At 33.1% G+C, this 18,661-nt stretch overlaps 1 long non-coding RNA gene across 1 annotated transcript in view; it reads right to left on the minus strand.

The window, feature by feature from the left end:
• Positions 1-10,094: 10,094 nt before the first annotated feature.
• LOC141278699 (uncharacterized) overlaps positions 10,095-18,661 on the minus strand; it is a 105,843-nt gene continuing 97,276 nt past the window's right edge. The window contains exons 3-4 of the long non-coding RNA XR_012331746.1: positions 13,980-14,068; positions 10,095-10,322 (exon numbers count right to left, since the gene is read on the minus strand). This is a non-coding gene — a long non-coding RNA (uncharacterized lncRNA). The remainder of the gene's footprint in view (positions 10,323-13,979; positions 14,069-18,661) is intronic.

Consider the following 18,661-nt stretch of genomic DNA (forward strand, 5'->3'; position numbering starts at 1 on the left):
TGAAAATCTAGCTTGAGCTGTTTGAAAAGTGAAAATTATTACAGTGATATTAATGATGTGTATACAAATTTAGAATTATGTATAACATTTTATATATATATATATATATGGTTGCCACTTCCTATTGATGAATGATACAAAAACCCAAAATTAATTCAAGTATCAATAATATGTCTCATCTATGTTGAGCTCTTAGTTCTAACAGAACCCCTATGAGGTAGATATTTTTATTATCCATTTTACAGATTAAAAGTCTGAAATGAAGAATTTAAGGAAAATTCCCTTGACCAGCCAGTAGATAAATGAAGTAGTCAAGATGAAAAACAAGGTTGTTGACTTTAGCAGTCCTGTTCTTGAATACCCCCTCATTTTATTCTAACCAGAGTCTTTCTTCTTTAAGGATTCCTATATTTAATGCAATATTTTTTAAGAACACAAAGAATGTGTGTGTGTGTGTGTGTGTGTCTAATGAATAAAATAGCTACAGCAAGAAAAAAGCCTCACGAAGAATGATTTAAGTTCTGGGCAAAATAGGGTGATTTAGAGTAAGTCTATAAATAAAATAATATAGAATCAGATCTTCAAATAATGCTGTATCACAGTTTTCCCTCATACATTGATTCACAGAAAAGGTATTTATTTGGCACCTCATTAGATACTTTGGGAACAGATGAGGATTAGTCAGGTACCAGCCCTATCTTCAAAAATCTTACTATAATAAAAGAGATAATGTATTACACAAAGAATAAGAGTAGAATATAATAATGAAATGCAAAAGAAAAGTATAAATATCAATAAAACAAATGCAGTGGGAATTCTAACAGGAGAGACATCTAATTGGGGGATGAAGAACAATTTCATTAGGGAAAGAGGAAAAGTATCATTTCAGCTAGCTGTGAATATGGGTATATCAAACTGGAAGGAAAAGAATGACCAAAGAGAATGAGGCAGTATTTCCGTTTAATAAGATGTATTAAGGGGCATAGGAGGAGGTAATTTTAAGGAGGTTTGGAGGCTGGGAGGCTGTTGTTTGAACTTTCTTCCCTTTTTAGTGGGAAATCCTATCAAGATCTTTTTGCAGGAAACTAACATGTTCAGAACTGTAACTTTATGACAAGGATGGATTTTCCTCCGGTTTCCAATAGCATGTTTCTCTTTTCCATCTGAGACCTCACCAAAAGAGCCATTAATGTTCATGTTTCTAGCAACATTCTCTTTATGATAATATTATCACATTAACAGCAAATTAATATCCTCTAAGGTGGTAGAAACTTTTGTATAGTTCTCTTTATTTCTTTGAGTCCTCACCAGAATTACCTTTAATGTCTCTGTTTCTACCAACAGTCCCTTCAAGGCGGTCTAGATTTTAATGTGCTTCCTAACACTTCCATCCTCTATCTATTACCTTTAAGAGAACATATTTTCTTTGCGAATGAAAAATATCTCCACGCGTTTAATAAACACACTTCCACATTTGAGTATTTGGCACAGTAGCGCTGAACTTCCCAGCACTAAAGTCTAAATTTGTTTCCTAAGACAAATTTGGTGGGTTAGAAAAACAGAATATTTGTCTCACAGTTGTGGAATGTAGAAGTTCAAATCAAGTTGTCAGCAAGACCATGTTCGCTCTGAGGCTTGGGGTGGTGAGGGAGGCGTGAATTCTAATTTTATTTCTCCCAGCTTCTGTTAATTATCAGCAATCATTGGCATTCCAATCTTTGTTTCCATTTTTTAAACTTTTTTTATTAAAGTATAGTTAATTTACAATATTCCAAGTGTGCAGCACAGTGATTCAGTTATACATATATATATATATATATATATATATATATATATTCTTTTTCAGGTTATTTTCCATTATAGGTTATTTCAAGATAGTAAATATAATTCCCTGTGGTATACAGTAGGTCCTTGTTGTTTATCTATTTTACTTAAAGTAGTGTGTATATGTTAATCCCAAACTCCCAATTTATTCCTTTCCCCCCTTTCCCCTTTGGTAAGTTTGTTTTCTATGTCTGTGAGTCTGTTTCAGTTTTGTAAATAAGTTCATTTGTATCACTTTTCTTAGATTCCACATATAAGTGATATCATATATTTGTCTTTCTCTGTCTGGCATACATCAGTATGATAATTTCTAGGTCCCCATCCATGTTACTATAAGTAGCATTCTTTCTTATGGCTGAGTAATATTCCTTTGCATATATACATATGTGTGTATATATATATAAATAGCATATCTTCTTTATCCATTCCTCTGTTTATGGACATTTAGGTTGCTTCCATTTCTTGGCTACTGTAAATAGTCCTGCTGTGAACATTGGGGTGCATGTATCTTTTCAAATTATGTTTTTCTCCAGATATATGCCCAGGAGTGTGATTGCTGGATCATATGGTAACCATATTTTTAGATTTTTAAGGAACCTCCATACTGTTTTCCATAGTGGCTGCACCAGTTTACATTCCCATGATCAGTGTAGGAGGGTTCCCTTTTCCGCACACCCTCCCCAGCATTTATTATTTGTAGACTTTTTAATGATGGCCATTCTGACTGGTATGAGGTCATACCTCATTGTGGTTTTGATTTTCATTTCTCTAATAATTATCAAAGTTGAGCATCTTTTCATGTGCCTGTTGGTCATCTGTATCTCTTTGGAGAAATGTTTACTTAGGTCTTCTGCCCATTTTTTGATTGGGTGGTTTGGTTTTTTTTGATGTTGAGCTGTATGAGTTATTTGTATATTTTGGAAATTAATCACTTGTTGGCAGCATTGTTTGCAAATATATTCTCCCAGTCCGTAGGTTGTCTTTTCATTTTGTTTATGATTTCCTTTGCTGTGCAAAAGACTGTAAGTTTAATTAGGTCCTATTTGTTTATTTTTGTTTTTGTTTCCAACACTCTAGGAGATGGAGCCAAAAAATATTGCTGTGATTTATGTTAAAGAGTGTCCTGCCTCTGTTTTCCTCTAGAAGTTGTATAGTATCTGGCCTTACATTTAAGTCCTTAATCCATTTTGAATTTATTTTCGTGTATGGTGTTAGAGAATGTTCTAATTTCATTCTTTACATATAGCTGTCTGGTTTTCTTAGCACCACTTATTGAAGAGCCTGCCCTTTCTCCATTGTATATTCTGGCCTCCTTTGTTGTAGATTAATTGACCATAGCTGTGTGGCTTTGTTTCTGGGCTTTCTATCCTGTTCCATTTGTCTGTGTGTCTGTTTTTGTGCCAGTACTATTCTGTTTACTGTAGCTTTGTAGTATAGTCTAAAGTCAGGGAGGGTGATTTGTTCATTCAGCTCAGTTCTTCTTCCTCAAGATCATTTTGGCTATTCAGGATCTTTTGTGTTTCCATACAAATTTTAAAAATTTTGTTCCAGTTCTGTGAAAAATGACATTTCATTGAATCTGTAGATTGCCTTAGGTAGTATGATCATTTTAACAGTATTGATTCTTCCAGTCCAAGAACACAGTATATCTTTCCATCTGTTTGTATCATCTTCAATTTCTTTCATCAGCATCTTATAGTTTGTGGAGCACAGGTCATTTGCCTCCTTAGGTAGATTTATTCCTAGATATTTTATTCTTTTTTTTTTTTTTTTTTTTTTTGTGGTACGCGGGCCTCTCACTTGTGGAGCACACGCTCCAGATGCGCAGGCTCAGTGGCGATGGCTCACGGGCCTAGCCACTCCGCAGCATGTGGGATCTTCCCAGACCGGGGCATGAACCTGTGCCCCCTGCATTGGCAGGCGGACTCTCAACCACTGCGCCACCAGGGAAGCCCGATATTTTATTCTTTTTGATGTGATGGTAAATGGGATTGTTTCCTAAACTTCTCTTTCTGATATTTCATTGTTTCTTTGTCTCAATTTTACATGACCTTTTTCCTTGTGTGTTTGTGTCTCTGTGCCCAAATTTCCCTCCTCTTATAGGGACATGACTTATACTGGATTTATGGGTTATCCTGATCTTAACTTGATTACATTTGGCAAGACCCCATTTCCAAATAAGGTCACACTCACAAGTTCCAAATGAACGTAGTTTGCAGGGACACTCTTCAATTCAGTATAGAAGTTAATAAAACTGTCTTGAGAAACTTATGGAAATTCCTTTTGGAATAGCCTAACTCTAAAATTTTAACTTTCCCAGCAAAAGGATTTAGACAACTCTTGTTAACATTCATTAATCCCTTTCTAAAAAAAGACAATTCAGGCTTTATGTAAGTCTTAAGTCATGTTTGGGTCTTCTTTTTTACGGAGGAGAGCCAAACATGAGGGTTTAGAGGGCCAGGTCCGGACTCTCTTACTATGTAAAAGGAAAAAAAAACAAACAAACTATTTTAATGAATAAATTCTCAGAAAAATTGACATCAGCAACAAAAATCTAAATTCAGTCTGAGGTGGCAGGCCGTTCATGCCTCTGGGGGTATCAATTACCTTTGAAACACGAGCTTGATCAAAGGAAACAAAGAATACAAAGCATCCCAATCTCTCTTCCTCTCTTAAGCCATTTTATTGCAGAGGTTGCTTGGCTTCAAGGATCCGTGCCCTGTGCCAAGGGTCTTTGTGTAAACATCAGGTTTTGTTATGGGTCTATATGACAACAGATCTCCTTCCTTTCCAGGTGATTGTGTTGGCACCCACACATGAGCTGCCTTCATCAGTCACAAATCAAACTGCAATACCAATGGACTGAACATTCACTAAAAAGAGACTTCCCGAAGGGAAAAGAATTGGCACATGATATGCCAGACAGGCTGCCAATACTCTTGTTTTATTTCTGTGCATCATTTTATGCTATTCCATTATAATGTGTGACTGGTCACCCAGAGATTACACTTCCCTTTCAGTACATTCTATCCAAAGCAAATCGAAGATGTCACACTATGTACATTATGAAACTTAGGTCTGCTAATGCAACAGCAAATTAACAAAAACAGAAAGAACCATTTATAGTTACTAGGATGCCATTCATCCATTTAGGTATTTATTAATTTTTTAATAATTGCATGCTTCCTGCATGCCAGGTATTGTCATGTATGAAGAGGTTACAAATCTGACTTCATTATTCTTAAAATTTAGTTTTAGTAAAATAACAAATTTTATTTTACAGGATTTTTAATTGTTTTAGTCTTGTACATAAAACACTAACATAATGCTTGATTTATCTACCTTAAATAAATAATTTGTGCAGACACATTCTGCATGCAAAGAGTTTCTAGAATGTTAGCACAGACAAACCTCTTGTGGTATACATTTTCAATGACAGCAATGCAGGAAACCCTCATACAATTAAAAATAATTCACCTTTGTCATAGTAACGTTAAGTATAATTTCAAACTTCAGGAGGGTCTACAGTATTGCCTATTTTACTTAAAATTTCCACCAAGAGTAGATAAATCATCATCATGCATCTTGAAAAATGAAATAGAATTGTCTTCCAAGTAACTTCAACCATTCATTCATTTTATTTTGCTTGTTATGCTATTATGGTGATTTTGTGTCATATGCCATGCTAATTTGTTCCTGTACTTAAAAAAAAATCAAAATAAATTAAACTGATGAACAAACACACAATTTGCTAATTAGCGTCATAACAATTATCATAATATGGCAAGGAAAATCAAAGAGAAGTAACATATAATCTTTATTTATTATCAATGTGAAGAAAGCATAACTGGCACTAATCCCCTGCAAGAAAATCCTCTATAGAGATGTCTGAATCTATCAGAAGATCTTTGTTCCTGCTTCATTAACACCCATTAAGATCTGTGCTTAAACAATACTGTTGTCTTTCAGTATAGTTAAGGAAAAAAAAAAACCTTACAAAGAAAAAAGAGAAAAGGAGAAATAAAAATTTAAAAGACATCAATTCAAAAATTTCACCTTCCTTAGTTTCATCAATTAGCTTTCTACATAATGAAATTATAAATCCAAAAATGCACTTTTTTGGTGACTTGAATTGTCACCTTTAAAATGTGGTCAATGTGTTACACATCTATGCACAAATCCTTAGAGCTAAATCATTTTTGTTCACACACTTCTGAACAAATAACAGTGTAAATCTCTTCCATTTCAGTTCACAAAATGCTGTCTCTTTTTTGTCTATGACAATTTATTATAGATTATATAGCAAGGACAAAATGAAAAGGAGAGGATACAAAATATGGACCCTAATTCAGAATAGGTGATTAACTTCTTCAATTGAATGGAATATGCAAATGTAATTCCGGATTTTCTTTTTCATTTTTGTAGTTGTTGTACAAAAAAAGGAATTTTGATTGCGATTGACTCCTAAGAGTAAAATGAATCTGTATTATTTTAATTTAGACTGTTCATTACTCAGTTGCCATGATTTCCTCCAGTTATGTCTGTAGTACAAGATTTCATCCTTCAAAAATTTCTAAACAACAGAGTTTTAAAAAAATATGTTTTGTGATTATTATATTTTAAATAGACATTCATTCAAAACAGTTCTTGTTTTTCATTAAAAGATCTCCAATTTATGTCTTCAAATGACTAGGTTTTTAAAATTTTTATTTACTTGAAAAATTTATTTTACTAAGCAAGACTGCTTAATATTAATGTTATGAAATAATAGATAAATGGAGATAGAAAGTTAAATGTTTTCATATTAAATGATGTAATTTTTCTTAACATTTGCGTTTTCTTATTGCTTTATTTTTTAATATAATAGTTGTCCATATATGCAGATAATTTTCTGTAATCCTCATCAGAGTTACAGTTTTTGCTATAGAGTTCATGTGTATTCTTTTAAAAATGAATTCCTATTTAGTTATGGTATTTGTTGTTCTATAGTTATTATCTTATTTTTTTATATATTTAACTGTTATTTCTGGTGTGGAAAATTCACTTTTTCTATTTGCCTAATTTTCAACAAACTTACTAAACTTTTAATTATAAAGTTTTTCTGTAGTTTCATGTATATATATAATCATATAATATGGAAATATTAGTTTTCCTTATTTTCCTATGTTTATATTTTTCAGTTAATTTTCTTGTCTCACTGGGTTGGCTAAGACCTCCAGGAAAATACTGAATAAATATTCAAAAATGTATGAATATAAATCAATGGTATTGGCTATTTTTGCCTATTCCTTGATTTTATAGGTAATGATTTTTATATTTCCTCATTGAACATAACATTTCCTATAAATGTCAGGCTGACATTGTTTATAAGGTTATGGAAGTTCTCTCCTTGTCCTAATTTGCTACTTTTCTCATGATTGGATGTTGAATTTTATCATAGGATTATTTTCTGCACCAGTTCATTAATCATTTTTCCTACCTTTTTATTGTCAATGTAATACATTACAGTGTAGTCAATATTTTTTTTTCTAATTTTAAACCACCTTTGTATTCCTGGGCAAGACCAATTTGGCTAGGATGTAATTTAATTTTAAACCACTGATACAGTCTAATTGCTATTATTTTATTAAGGATTTTTGCATCTATGTTTATGAACTTGTCTGCAATCTTCTGAATTTCCTTACCTGGTATGGTAGACAGCCTTTAAAGTGGTCTCCTGTGAATCCCTGGCTCCTAGTAGTCGCACATTTGTGTAACCCTTCTCTTTGATTGTGGACAGAGTATTGCAGAAGGGATGGGATGCCACTTTCAATATCAGGTTCTAAAAATATTGTGACTTCTGTCTTGGTTACTGTCATGCATACTTCTCTCTCAGATACCTGTCTCTGGGAGAAGCAAACTGCTATGAGGTGAGTGGCCCTATGAAGAGAACCATGCAGCAGGCAATGATGTCCTTCTCCAGTGATCAGCGTGTACTCAACGCCTGCCAAGAGCCACAGGAGTGAACTTGGAAGTGGCTAGTTTTCCAGGTGAGTCCCGAGGTAACTGCAGCCCCCTGCTGACATCTTGATTGCAGCTTAGAGAGAGATCCTGAGTCAGAACCTTACAGGTAAGCATCTCTGAGATTCGTGACCCACAGAAATAGATAATAAATGTTTATTATTCTAATCACTAAGATTTGGGGAATTTTTACATCTGGTTTTAGAATTAAATTTATACTAGCATTAAAGAATTTGAATTCCCTCTTTTTCTACTTCCTCTACTCTTTTTACTCTCTTGATGAGTTTGTGAAATATTAGAACTGTTTCTTGATTGTCTGATAGAATATGATACACATTCTAAACTATCTCAGATTTGTGTGTTCTTTGTTGGAAAATTTAAAATTTTTCATGATTTAATTTTAAATGTAGTGAGTGAAGGAAATTCAAAACCTGAGTGAGGTCAAGCTAGTGACTTTTTAAAAATTCCACAAGAGTTTTGTTGTTGTTACTGTTGTTTCTGCCTTTTCAAATTTCACGTTTTATCTCCATCCAAAGGTAAGTACAAGATAGAAAAGTACCCAGCCTATCTGTGTATACTGGGTAAGTTTTATTCTGACTCACCTTTTTTTTTTTTCTTTTTCTCAGACTCTGGCATTTTCAGAATCATGACTTTATATGTGTGTGTTGAAGGTGCAGGGGGGTGGCAAGGGAACTTTTATTTAGCTTTTCATCCTAAGGGTGAGGATAGTTTAACCACAGCCACATCCAAAAAACTTAGTCTTTGGAAGCTAGTAAGCTACTTGATTCTAAAGATGCCATCCAAAAGTACTGGGGTCCATCACCATGTTATCTCCTTGGATTGATGTGTATGATTAGTTCTAATCTTCTAAGTGATTCCCCTTTTTTTTGATTTCATCATTAATTACTTGATTAAAAATATGTGTGGTCTAATGTTTTTGTATATTTTATAACTAAACAGTCAGTGGATATCTAGAAATCATATTTCTGTAAAGTAAATTTTCTTCCCTTGTTTTCTGTCCTATAAAATCTTACTTAAAATTTGTGGCCCAGCTATGTCTTTTTAAACCCACCTTAACTCTCTTAACTCCTCTTTGTTCTCAAGACACTTAGCACATCCCCAAATTTTAGTTACTAATAACCAAGTATGGGAAATAGAGTATATCATCAGAGATAGGTTAAATAAGAGAGAAGCATTTTTAATCACTAAAAATGCCATATTACCCAGTTGAAGCTACAATTCATTTGTCCAGGTACTAATAACAAAATGAAAAAAAAAAATTGGGGTAGTCTTTGATGAAGACCAAACATTAGGCTTTTTTGCAGTTCATTATTAATCAACTGGATCCAAAAATAAGTTTATGAATTTGGCATAATTCAAAATTCAAAATTTTAGATATATTTCAAATTGTTTATAAAGTACAGATTTTGAGGGGCAATATTTTAACATTTGACTAGTGTTAGGATTTCAAAAAGAATTCAGCAATTTAGAAATACACTGGATAGCAAATTCCAAATCTTAGTCCCAAGAGGAGAAGGAATTTTTGCCTAATATTATGCTCAAAATTTTGCAGAGAATATTTTAGAAACTAAAATTAAGTGGTCTTATTTAAATGTGAAACAGTTGGAGAATACTAATTACCAAATCCAAATTATCAAAATCTTCCTTTTGGTCCATATATGTCAAAAACATCTGAGAATCTAAGAGAAGACATCTATTAAATAATCATCAAGGGAATGTTTAATCTCATTAGTCCAAAAGGAAACATAAATGCTGAGCTGAATATATATCAGCATAAATGCAAATCTGAAGGCATATTTGACAAATGTATAATGCAAATATTCTAAAGCCATAATAATGAAAAGATAATACTTTGTAAATAAAGAATTAATTGAAAATAAAACATAAAGGCTATTATTAGTTTGCTAAATATTTATATTAAAAGCATGTTACATATGTACTATTCTTTTCTAGCTACACAATCTTTCCTTTTTGCTAATCGCTCTGTATTCCACTGACAAACTATGCCTGGCTTTAACTTCAAAGTCAAACCCATGATATTAATATTTTCTATTTACCTGCTTATTTACTTTGCCAATTTTACATTGAGTGAGGACATGAACTTTAGTATGTAGTTTAGTGCCATAAGTTTGTAGCTGGCACAAAGCTTAACATATAAAAAAATTTGCACCAAAGACATTAAACTAAACTCATTTTATGTAGGGTAGGCAAGTGTGGAAATAAAAAACAACCAAATGAGTACAGGCGAAGGTTATTTATTCAGAGCTTGTTCTAACAAGAGAGTCAACCATAATCACTTGCGTTTTGACAGAATCTCAAAGGCAGACAGAGGAATGGGAAAGCTTTATGGTGGAAAAGAGGGAAGCCTTCAATTATGCCCTAATTGGAGGCTGTTGGCATGGAGAAGCTGTAGGCAAGCTGTAGGTGCATCCTCTGTGTTTGGGTAGGAGTGCATATTTAGCTTTCTCTGGTTGGTACTAAAATGGAAATAGGACAAATATTAGGAAAGCAATCAATTGCCAGTCAAGTCCTGGCCACTTGGAGCCAATTGTTACAGGGGTTCTTGTTTGTCTATATAGATTATTTTTTAGAGATAGTGGTATGACTTCCTTTAAGTTTGACTTATAGATAATAAGATGGCTTCCTGGACTAGTTACTGTAGATAATGAACTGGTTTCCTGGGCAAGTAACTGAAGATTGTGGGTCAGAGTCCTATTTTTATATATGATCTGGCCATCATCTGTTTTTATACCTAGTCTCTCACAAGCATCTAATTAAGAACATAAAGATTTTAACAGTTATTGTCCTGATATATAATACTTTACCAAAAAAAAAACCCTTTTAAAAAATCTTATATCTATAGAAATGCAATAAAAATAAAGCATGAAGTCCCTCAGTGACAATATTTGATCTAACTTCAGCTGCTATATACAAGCAATTTCAAAATTCTATTTTGGACCTGTATAAGATCATGAATCTTCAAAAACTTCTAAAAGTAGACCAGAATAGATAGGTTTCAGACATAAAAATGGGAACAGTAACTATACCTGAAAGGAGAAAAAGATACTGGACTGGCATTCATCTGTGCTAAGCTAGATATTAAAACATATAGATAAGCCTTGATGTGGAATATATTGGTTTATTATGAATCACTGGTAAGTGGTTCACATGACTTTATCAGACTCTAGGACAGCAGGAAAAGCTGGTTTAGCACAGCTTTTTGTGATTACCAAATCATAGAGGTTAGCTTGAAAAATGCTGGTTCTGTTACTCTTGTTTGGAGACCAGTGAGCAAGAAAATCTTTTTCATAAAACTCTACATCTGGTTTGTGTGTCACAGATAGTTTAAAAAATTAATATGTAAAGTGTATTAAAATAAAAAACATCCAAGATAAGAAGAAGTGGATTTGGTAACAATGGCCACAGAAGTCTAAAAATCCCTTCCTCATCAATATTGTGGTATAAATACATCTTGGCAAAAGAGCAAAAAGTGAGTTAATTTCAACTCTATAGAAAAACAATTAGCAAATTACAAATGGTATTTCATTTCACCCAATTTTCAGAGAAAATTTTTTTAAAACTTTGCCTTGATTGTAGTTTATATTCATATAATATATATGCAGTTTAAATCACAAGAGGCAGTAATAACAATCCCTCCATCCTCTAATGAAAACCCCAAATGCATTTGGCTAACCAGAAATGAAACAGGAAAATTTTGTTTCAATGCACTCTACTTATCTTGATTTATTTTCTTTCCCCTTGAGATGTGCCTCTTCAATTCATGCTAATTCATGTCTTCCCAGAATGTCCCAGCATAGACTTATCCTTCAGCAAAACTTTTCTGTGTAGCCCTAAATCATACATACTTTTCCTAAGATTCCCCCCCATCAAATTATACAAACTGTCCCACTTTTTCATTCAGAGTATGGTTACTTTGTTAATATTATTCAAGTTCAGGAAGGGAACATTTTTAGGGGCAAACATAATTCAAGATGCTGGCGCCATAATAAGAACGAACATAATTCCTGCTGTCCTGGAATCTGAGAAAGTCATTTGAGCTACTTATCACTGATTCATAATAAGCCAATGTATTCCATGTCAGAGTTTATCTGTATGTTTTTAAAATACACTTGTAATTAGTCTAATATTTATAAACTTTATACGGTGTGCCAGCTGCTTTATTAGGTGCCTTGAAAAATTATCTCATTTATTGTTTATATCTGGAGGAATTGTGATCTCCATTTAGCAGATGATAAAACTGAGTGTCTAAAGGTTAATTGCTTTGTAAAGTTTGCACAGGCAGTAAGCAGTAAAACTGTTACTCAGTCCAGTTCTTTTCTGATCATCTGATTCCAAAGTCAACATTCTTTATACCCTCCCTACTGGCTTGTGCTATAACACAAAAAAGTGAGATAACTTATGAAGCTCAAACATGGCCTGGAAGGAAAATATATTAAGAATAGAACTATACTTCCTACAATCTTCCCATAAATTTTATTGCCTTCCAGATATGGTTGAAACTCTAAACACTGTAGTACATCAACATCCTTTTTTACTGTTTTGGAAATTAAACCTATAAAGTTATAAGTGTTTCTCAAGTTCCAAAAGCTACTGTACACACAGATGCAAAACTAGGATTCTGTTCTCCTGACATACTTTGCTCTGAAAGCTACGAGGTCATACCTGTGGTAGGATGATTCTCATCTTAGGAAGAAATGTGTCTGTGTCATTGTAAATGCTCATTTTTTAATATAATGCCCTCTAAATTAACATAAGTGTGACAGGCTGTTAGATCCAGGCACAATTCATGTGCCTTGAAATAGATCTTCTTAAGTGGTTGCTTATATATTTAATAATAACCATTTACATGTTTAAGTATTCACAATTTGAAGAATTCCTGAGAAGCAGGAGAAGGCCTGAAAACTTGAATGCAGTGACTACAACACAAAGATTTTGCTTCACTCTTTACTAAATAAATGCTCCAATGTAAGCAACTTTACATAATGAAAAAGTAGAGCATTCTTATTCCAAGCAAAAGATGAGACAGCAAGGTTTTAGCTTAGAATTAATCAAAGGGTTCCTTAATTTCAATAAAATCTGTCCCTCTTTTGTTATATTTAGTATGTTAATAAGGAATTAATGATCAAAATTAAATTATTTTAAGGTTGGTTAAGCAGAGGGACTTAATAAGAGTAAATTTTGCTCTTGGTAGAAGGATAATAAATTCAAAGCTATATCTCTTGTCATAGTGCAGTTTCAAAGGATTATTGAATATTTCATGACTAGAGATCCCAATGTCCTCTCCATAGAGAATCATTAAAAAGTATATCATGCGCTTCCCTGGTGGCGCAGTGGTTGAGAGTCCGCCTGCAGGGGACACAGGTTCGTGCCCCGGTCCGGGAAGATCCCACATGCCGCAGAGCGGCTGGGCCCGTGAGCCATGGCCGCTGAGCCTGCGCGTCCGGAGCCTGTGCTCCACAACGGGAGAGGCCACAACAGTGAGAGACCCGCATACCGCAAAAAAAAAAAAAAAAAAGTATATCATTATTATTTTCTGTAGTACCCTATATCTACTATGTCTACATGATGCCAAAGAGTTTTAACATGTGAAAAGTTTAGTTGACTTTTTATCTGTATATTCCAAACAATTGGTATGAATCACATTTGATTCTTTTGTTTGACCGTAGTGACCAGTGACACCATCCTGGCTACCTTAAGCATAAAAATAAGATATTCAAACACTTGGAAAATAAAGTTCCATGCAACATATGTAAACAAAGGTATATCCTATAATTATCTATTTCCTAGATTTTCTTCTAGTATAACACTTCTGAGTATACTTACTAATGCCCACAGTATGTGACATGAAGTCACTGTAAAATAATATAATTTATTATAATTTTGTGACCACTGAGTGTAAGTTGGTATTACTGAGTATAGTAATAGCATTTAATCAGAGCTATTTGTAGCAGTTAGGGATACATTTAGCTGCAAATAATAGACACACACACACACATACAACTTCATTTAAACAAATTAATAGGGTTTTTCCCCTATCATTTAATGACAAATTCAGAGGAAAACAGTGCCGAGCTGGCTTAGTGGTGTTATGACATATGCTCTGTCATGCATACCTTCTATTTTTTTTTCCTATTTTTATTCAGCATCTTCAGAGAATGCATTTCGGAAGGTGGTTCTCCACTGCCAGATTTACATCACCAATCTAGGAAAGGTAAAAAGGAAATAAGAGAATAGCAAATGCTCATGAGACAGTAGGCAGCCCAATTTTAAAGGGGTTTTCCTAAAGCTCCATCTAGTGAATTACATCTCATTGGCAAAAACTGCTAAAGGAGTGACATGGATTTTAGTGGGTACTTCCACTCAGATTGGGATTCTGACTTTAAAGAGAGAAGATATTGGGCAAGTAATTACTAATATTGCCACAGTATTTTATCATTCTGCTGTACCATGGTGAAATACTTAATATATCCAAAATAAGTAAATCTAACTGAATGAAAAATAAGTGTACATTCTTTCCAGTTCTCCCCCAAAGAAATAACATATATTTATTAATTAACCAAACGTCACTTATTAAACAGTGAAATGCAAACTAAGCATACTATCTTATGAGTAGATGTTAAAGGTTGAGAGAATGTATAAACATGTATGAATAGAAAACTGGGAAGGTGTACATGACCAACAAAATATCTTGGATTCTATGTTATATTTAGAATAAAAAGGGAATAACACTTGAGCTCAATAAGTTTACATAATATAACTCACACTGAGCTTAAAAGATAAACTTTGTTATACTAGAATACTGCAATGATAAATCCCTAAACTTTCGTGGGAAAAAGAAGGCATGATGAGGCAATCTATGCTTATCAACAGGACCAAGCAGATGATGAGAAAATAAATCATTTAACCAGAAAACACAGAATATTAAACTAATTCCACTTGGCTAGAGAGGGTGCATCTCCTGTCTACAACAAGGTCAAGATGATGAAAATATTGAATTCCCACAGTTCTAAAAAAGAGAGATCATCTATACCAATGATTTTAAGTGAATATGAAAAGAAGTTGAAAACTTTTAATTAATTGCAGTTATTTAACCATGACAAGTAATACTATAACTGACTTCCATGTATAATTAATGATGGATCACTACAGTAAACATTTTTCTGAAACCAGATCAATTCATAGCTGTCTCATATTTTGAAAGTCATCGGATCTATAGTGGACTCAACTTCAGTCAACAAAATTCTGTAGGTAATTTTAATCCCTTCATGCCTTTAAACCAACACAAATATCCTTCTAAGGCAGAATCAACCCAATCTTTCCTCAGCAGGCAACACAATTCCACAACATCTGTATGGTTCTGAAGCAGATGTTTTTCAAGGTATGTGGGGACTTCTTTCTTTCTTTTCTGTCTTAAGTTCTGTTCTTGGTCAAAGTTGTGGTAGAGAATATCAGGGATGGTCCAGATCTCACTAATGTTTTTGATTCTTCTTGAAGAAAGGTTTCATTTGCAGAAGTCTAGTTTTAAGTTTCAACCGTCGTTCAGCATGACTTCACCATGTTTTTGTCTTTGAGTCATTTGTATGAATCCTTTGTATGAACAGTGACTGCAGAGAAGCATTCTAGTTTCTGAACAACAATGAACAACTCAGAAAAACAACTGAAGATGATTGATATATTTCAATCATAATGTATTTTTGTCTGAATGTTAACATAGATTCTATTTGCCAATGTTTTATTTAGGATTTTTGCACCAATATTCATAACAAGATTAGTGTATAGTTTTCTTTGGGGGACTCCATTCTTCAGGTTTAAGTATCAGTTTTATGTAAACTGGAACAATTTATGTGGCAATGCAATTTTCTGATCTTTTAAGTGTTGCTAATGACCCCCGATAAATGATCTGAACTTGATACACTTTTGGGGGGCATATTTGTAATAATTTTATTTATTTCTTCTATGGAATTTTTGTTTAATTTTTTTCCCTTAACTGTCATCAAATTTGATTCATGTATTTTCCTTAATAGTTATCCATTTCATCTAGAGTTTCAATTTTTTTTTGACTGGTGCAAAATATCACATATTTCTTAATTTCCTTTTGTTATGTTTAGTTTTCCTTTGTAATTTTTATTTTGAATATTTGTTGTTTTCCCAATTTTCCTTTGTTTTTATTTGTCTATTTGATTAATTTTTAAATAAGCACTCAGGGACTTCTCTGACAGCCCAGTGTTTAAGAATCCGTGCTTCCGCTGCAGGGGGCATGGGTTCCATCCCTGGTCAGGGAACTAAGATCCCGCATGCCACATGGTACAGTGGAAAAAAATAATAATAAGCACTTAAATATATTAATTATTTATATTGTTTTTACTTTTTCTGCATCACTTGTTTTTTCTTTTATTTATAATACACCCTATCTTGTCCTTCCTTTTGATTTACTTTGTCCGTTGTCTATTTTGAGTTCGTAATTAGTTCATACCTACATTCTATAATTTTCATTGGTAGAGTATTTAAAGCATTATTTTTTCTTTTGTCACTGCTTTAAATGTATCCTGTTGGTATGAAATGTTTGTTATTACAGTTTACAACTTCTGCAATTTTGGTTTGCATTTCACTTTCAACCAGAAGTTTTTTAATAGAAAGCTTTCAAATTTCCAGCTGAAAAGTCCTTTTTGAATTTTTATTTTATTAATATCCATTTTCTTATATTTTTACCAGAGTGTTTATATCTTTACTGTAACTTGGAACTCGATAATGTTGTTTCAAAATATAAGGTATAGGCAATTTAAAAATATTTTTAATTTTATGTTGGAGTATAGTTAATTTACAACGTTGTATTCATTTCAGGTGTACAGCAAAGTGATTTGGTTATACATATTCATATATCTATTCATTTTCAGATTCTTTTCCCAGATAGGTTATTACACGGTACTGAGTACAGTTCCCTGTGCTATACAGTATGTTATTTTTCATTATCTATTTTATATATAGTAGCATGTATATGTTAATCCCAACCTTCTAATTTATCTTCCCCCCTCACCTTTTCCCTTTGATAACCATAAATTTGTTTTCTATGTCTGTGAGTCTGTTTCTGTTTTGCAAATAAGTTCATTTGTATCATTTTTTTAGATTTCACATATAAGTGATATCAAATGATATTTGTCTTTCTCTGTCTGACTTACTTCACTTAGTATGATAATCTCTATGTCCATCTATGTTGCTGCAAATGGCATTATTTCATCCTTTTTTATGATTGAGTAATACTCCGTTGTATATATGTACCACATCTTTATCCATTACTCCGTTGATGGATACTTAGGTTGCTTCCATGTCTTGCTATTGTAAGTAGTGCTACAATGAACATTGGGATGCATGTATCTTTTCAAATTATGATTTTCTCCAGATATATGCCCAGGAGTGGAATTGTTGGATCATATGGTAGTTCTATTTTTAGTTTTCTAAGGAACCTCCATGCTGTTCTCCATAGTGGTTGTATCAATTTACTTTCCCACCAACAGTGTAGGAGGATTCCCTTTTCTCCACACCCTCTCCAGCATTTATTGCTTGTAGATTTTTTGATGATGGCCATTCTGAATGGTGTGAGGTGATACCTCACTATAGTTTGGATTCACATTTCTCTAATATCAGTGATGCTGAGCATTTTTTTCATGTGCTTTTTGACCATCTCTATGTCTTCTTTGGAGAAATCTCTATTTAGATCTTTTGCCCAGTTTTGATTGTGTTTTGTTTTTTTACTATTGAGCTGCATGATTGTTTGTATATCTTGGAGATGAATCACTTGTTCATCACTTCATTTGCAAATATTTTCTCCCATTCTGTGGGTTGTCTTTTCATTTTGTTTATGGTTTCCTTTGCTGTGAAAAAGCTTTTAAGTTTAATTGGGTCCCATTTGTTTACTTTTGTTTTTATTTCCATTTCTCTAGGAGGTGGGTCAAAAAGGATCTTGCTGTGATATGTCATAGTGTTCTGCCTATGTTTTCTTCTAAGAGTTTTATAATGTGTGGCCTTACAGTTAGGTCTTTAATCCATTTTGAGTTTATTTTTGTGTATGGGGTTAGGGAGTGTTCTAATTTCATTCTTTTACATGTAGCTGTCCAGTTTTCCCAGCACCACTTATTGAAGAAGCTATCTTTTCTCCATTTTATATTCTTGGGTATAGGTGATTTTTTTGTCAATGTTCTGTGTGTGATTGAGCAGAAGATATATTTTCTCTTAGAGGGTATAATATTGGAGACATTGCTTTAAAATTGGCCTTAAAGATTATGCTGTGGATGACTTTATATCCTTATTGTTTGGGTCTCATGACCTCTTTTTAACTGCAAGTGGCTTGGTCTCCAGTTAGTCTGATTCTGTATATTTCTTCTTGAATCTCCTGTAGTTTATGTTTATGAAGATTATTGCTATGTTATTTTGTGTATAGATATTCAATATTCTAATACTTAATTGTGAATTGGGGCTTTCAGAATTTCAAATTGTCTTATTTGATACATTTAATCATTTTTTATCTGGAATTACCTTAATACCTGGAATGCAATCTCCACTTTCTTGAGGTTTAAATATTTTTCTGTTATAAATTTGCCCTTGTATATTTAGACTCCATGAGTCCCTTTATTTTAGGTAGGTCTCCTGTATACAACACAAAGCTGGATTTTGTTTGTGTGTCAATTTGAAAATATTTTAAGTAAGTGAGTTAAATCCATTCACATTTAACCATATGATTTATTCTGTTCTAACTACCATTTTATTGTTACATCTATTTTCTGTATATATGTATTGTGTT

This window comes from Tursiops truncatus, chromosome 5, assembly GCF_011762595.2.
Source record: "Tursiops truncatus isolate mTurTru1 chromosome 5, mTurTru1.mat.Y, whole genome shotgun sequence".
NCBI lineage: Eukaryota > Metazoa > Chordata > Mammalia > Artiodactyla > Delphinidae > Tursiops > Tursiops truncatus.